The following is a 5,009-nucleotide window of genomic DNA, read 5'->3' on the forward strand; positions in this document are numbered from 1 at the left end:
TTTAACATCTCCAATATAATTAAAAGAATTGCTTAATAAGTTCACTTATGATTTTGTTCCTTTCACCCATAGCAAGAGATGCACAACGAAACCATGCAAAGCAGGGCTTTGATTGTGTTCTAAACCAGCACAATAAGCACTGCAACTGCATCCTTGCTTCCATAATGGAAGAATGGAGACATGGCAGTTCGTGTTGCCTTTATTCTTCTCTCATATCCTTCTACATCATTCGTGTACTGCAATGGCAGAGTAGTTAGTCTGTCTCATTCCGGCAGATTGTTCTCGTGCAGCATATTGTAACCCCGGATAGAGATGGCCTACCAAAGCGCGAGAGAAATGTGTAAGGTTGCTGTTCTACACTAGTAGATCACTAATGTCTAATTGATATTTCTGCATTTCCTTTTTGTTTTTTTTTTTAATTTTCTGTGGTTACAGTTTTCTCCTCTGAAAAAAGTGCAGCCTAAAATACTTCAGAAGAAAATTTCCTACGAGGGGAAAGAACTACAATATAACACTTATGTTGGTAATAATCGCACAACATATTGAAGATACAATCTTAATCTTTCTAGATTAGGTTAAAGACATGAGCATCTCTATGAAACCTATAAATATTAGGTTGGCACATTTTAGCTTCTTCTTTGTTTCCTTGCTGCATAGTATGCAATCGAAAGCAACAGCAAAAAGAGTCAGAAGAAATTACTAAATAAATATACATGACCTTTCGATGCTAAAAGAAGCTTATTTTGTCAATGCTATCAGAAGAAGGAAAGATGAGCTTCGCAGGACAAAGTAACACAGAACAACTTCAAACAGCTTCAAAGTTCCTGCAAAAGAGGGTCAACTGGAGCTGAGGATAGTCCAGGCTCTCATCTGACCTTCTGCCAGACAAAGTAACACACAAAGCATAGCTCTTAGAAAGAGAACTGCAAATGCCGGTACTTAATGCTACTTAATCTCGGAGAAAATATCACATCCCAGATTTATAAAAAAAATAATAAATTAATATTTTATTATCTATAATTTAAATAATAAACTCCATCGTTTTCTTTTCATTCGTCTTTGAATTCAAATCCTTATCTTCACAGTAGTAAATATTCTATTAATTAAAAAAATAATAACATCTTGTTGGTAGGGTTATAAGTCTCTTTCACCCAAGCTTCAGATCTATTACACAATAAGAGATTATTCTGAAAATAAATATAAAATAAAAACATATCAGCAATCACACATGCTGGTAGGAACCTCAGAAAAATTATAAAAGTAATCTTCAATATTTATGAAATATAAATAAATATCAATAATTCAATAAGAAATATATATCTATTCATCGTAAAACTTATGCATCAGAAAAATGATGATAATTTCTTACATAATAAATAAAATTATGCATCAGCCACATGCAACACATATATAATAATAAAGACATACATCACCCGATGGTACACTCTCCCAACAATAGATGGAGAGGCATATTCCACGAGATGGATTCCTCCCAACGGCGAATGGAGATAATCCATATCACACTCCCAATAGCGGATGAAGTGGTATCCCGTACTCGCCCAAGTAGGGACACGTTCCTCCCAACAATGGATGGAGGAACCGTCTAACCATCACGTCTGATGGCCCATTAATCCCCGAAGGGAATCGCCATACCTGCCCTCGGTAGGGATACATAAACATTCATGATCATTTAGTTACACTCATCCAATCACTCACGTATACATCAAGAAATCAATATAATTAAATATTATGAGAGACCATATTTGATGTAAATCCACTAGACTATGTTCATTGGTGGCTCCGCACTATGATGAGCCCATAGCTCCTTTCACATGTTGTACTCCCAATGCGAACTACTAGTCTAGTCACATTTATTAAATGATACTTATCTTATCAATATCATAAACATAAGAAAATAGAAAACCAATAATCATTTTCAAATGATATCTTCATATAGAACCTTTAAATTTATCAAACATGAAACATCAATATCTTAATAGTCCTCAGTCAACCAAAACCCTAATTAGAATAGCTCAATTGACTTAAACCAAACTCAATTCGATTATGATCTAACGGAATCAACATTAAATCCTTATAGAACTGGTCTGGAATCACCCTAGATTGGTCTAATTTAGATTTAATTGATCTTAATTAGGTCAAATAGGTTTGAACTAGTCAAGTTAGTTTGGAATCACACTAAACCGATTTTAACTGATCAAACCTATTTGATTTAGTCAATTAATAAGCTCAAACCAATAGAGAGGGAGGAAATTGGACTATGTCGTATAGTGCTAACCCAAACCGAACCAACCCACCCGAGTCTTGGACGGGTCACATTCACTGCATATACCAATTCCACATACATTGCATATACCTGTTCCAAGTACTAAGTTGAGTTGAGATACGATGGGCTATATAAAAGGAACAATGATATGTCTAATGCCAATCGCGTAACTGAGCAGGCTTAACTTCATGAACTAGGATAAGCCTCACTTATAAGTTGGGATGAGCCTTGCCATTGAATAGGCATTTCTTCGCTCATGAGTTGGTCCTAGAAATATGAGTTGGGGTCGTATCTAACCACATGGATTGGGTTGTACCTAACCATATGAACTGTCCAATGCATAGCCACATGGTTGGGTCGTACCTTACCATAGGAGTTGGGTCATACATGACTACATGGATTGGATCGTGTTGAATCTCGGATTTTGATGATGAAGTCAATTGTCATTTGTTATCTAATCTATGTGTTGAGATAAGTGTGTAGGATTAACTACGATGAGAGTAAGACAAGCAGCAGGTGTTGCGCCGGAGTCAAGATTATGATCACGTTGGGAGTTCGAGAGTTCGACGGAAGTTCGGACGGTCGTCGGAGGTTCAGCGAGAACAGATCCGAGAAGTCCAGAAGCTTGCCAAGCGAAGCTCGTCGGAACTCGCCAAGTGGATCGTCGCAAAGTCCAGGAGTATGCCGGATGTCCGCAGAAGGATCACCGAGGGTTTATCGGATGATCGACGGAAGTTCGCCGGAAACTCGCCGGAAGAAGCGATTGACGCATCAGAGCAAAGCTGCAGAAGTTGTCTTAGAGTTAATCGTAGTTAGCACGATGATTAAGCTTGAAAATGGGAGGTGATCCCATTAGCTTAATCTTGGGGCAATTGGGCCCCTGAAAAGATTCAAATTGGGCCGAATGGAGCGAACCATTCGGACCCTGATTGCACCAGGCGGTGCAACCGCCTAGGCCAGGAGGTGCAACCGCCAGGGCTGCGAGGCTGGGCGGTGCAACCGCCCCAGCCAGGAGGTGCAACCGCCAGGGATGCGAGGCTGGGCGGTGCAACCGCCCCAGCCAAGAGGTGCAACCGCCCAGAGCTCAGTCTTCGAGCTAGACTGGGCGGTGCAACCTCCTCTGTCAAGAGGTAGCACCGCCAGAGCTCAAGTTTCGAGCTCTGCCAGGCGGTGCAACCACCGAGCTCAGTCTTCGAGCTCTGGCAGAGAGGTGCATCAGCTTGAGCTCAGTCTCGAGCTCTGCCAGGTGATGCAACCACCGAGCTCAGTCTTCGAGCTCTGGCAGAGAGGTGCATCAGCCTGAGCTCAGTTTCGAGCTCTGCCAGGTGATGCAACCACCGAGCTCAGACTTCGAGCTCTGCTAGGCGGTGCAAACAACGAGCTCAGTCTTCGAGCTCTGCCAAGCGGTGCAACCATCGAGCTCAGTCTTCGAGCTCTGGCAGAGAGGTGCAATCGCCTGAGCTCAGTCGTCGAGCTCTGCCAGGCGGTGCCACCTCTCCAGTCAAGAGGTGCAACCGCCTGATCCCAGAATTCTGGGATTTGATCGATTTGATCGTTTTGAGCTCTAAATTTGAACTAGGTTGGGGCCTATAAATACCCCACCCATTCAGCACTGAAAAGACACAGATCCACACCGAATTCTTGATCTTTTTAGTGATTCTAAGAGCTCAAATTTGTGTAAAGTCCTAAAGTTCTCCTCCTTCTGTTCTTCAAGTCTTGAGTTGTAAAGAGAGGAGAGAAAGGATCTGTAAAGGTTGTCTCCTGAGCCTGTCAAAAGGAGAGAAACTGTAAAAGGGCAGTTAGCCTTCGCCCATTGAAGGAAGGCAGCTAGTTGACGTCGGTAACCTCGTCGGAGGAGGAAGCCAAAAGTGGAGTAGGTCAAGACTGACCGAACCACTCTAAATCTCTGGTTTGCTTTTACCTTGAGCACTTTATCATTACTGCAAACCTCCTACATTGCTACTGCCCTCTGCGCCTTTACGAACGAGTTTCTAAGCTTTGATCTTTCAGAATCTGCATTCAAACGTAAATCGTGTTTTCGTACAATCTTCACACTGCAGTTTACGCTTACATTCGGATTCCATTTATAACTGCAAATTGCTTTCTACATAAAACGCTTTTCAAGGCTCAAAACTGCTTTTAGACGCAAAACTACATTTAGACGTAAAATTACGTTTAGACGTAAAACTACGTTTAGACGCAAAACTGCGTTTAAATGTAAAACTGCGTTTAGACGTAAAACTGCGTTTAGACGTAAAACTGCGTTTAGACGCAAAACATCGTTTAGACGTAAAATTGCGTTTAGACGTAAAACTACGTTTTGACGTAAAACTGCGTTTGAACGTAAAACTGCGTTTAGACGTAAAACTGCATTTAGACGCAAACTGCGCTTAGACGCAAACTGTGCTTAGACGCAAACTGCGCTTAGACGCAAACTGTGTTTAGACGCAAACTGCGCTTAGACGCAAAACTGCGCTTAGACGCAAACTGCACTGTGATTATGCTTTTATATCGAAATCATTTTTTTTGTCGGACGAACGCAGCTTTAGCTTTTAAATTGCTGTAAGATTTCCGCTGCACTAATTCACCCCCCCCCTCTTAGTGCTCTTGATCCTAACAGATCGTACCTAGCCACATGAGTTGGCCCATACCTAGCCATTTGGTTGGGTCATATCTTACCACATGGGCTGGGTCATACATGGCCACATGGACTAGATCGTGTTAG

Source organism: Musa acuminata, chromosome BXJ2-9, assembly GCF_036884655.1.
Source record: "Musa acuminata AAA Group cultivar baxijiao chromosome BXJ2-9, Cavendish_Baxijiao_AAA, whole genome shotgun sequence".
Classification (NCBI taxonomy): domain Eukaryota; kingdom Viridiplantae; phylum Streptophyta; class Magnoliopsida; order Zingiberales; family Musaceae; genus Musa; species Musa acuminata.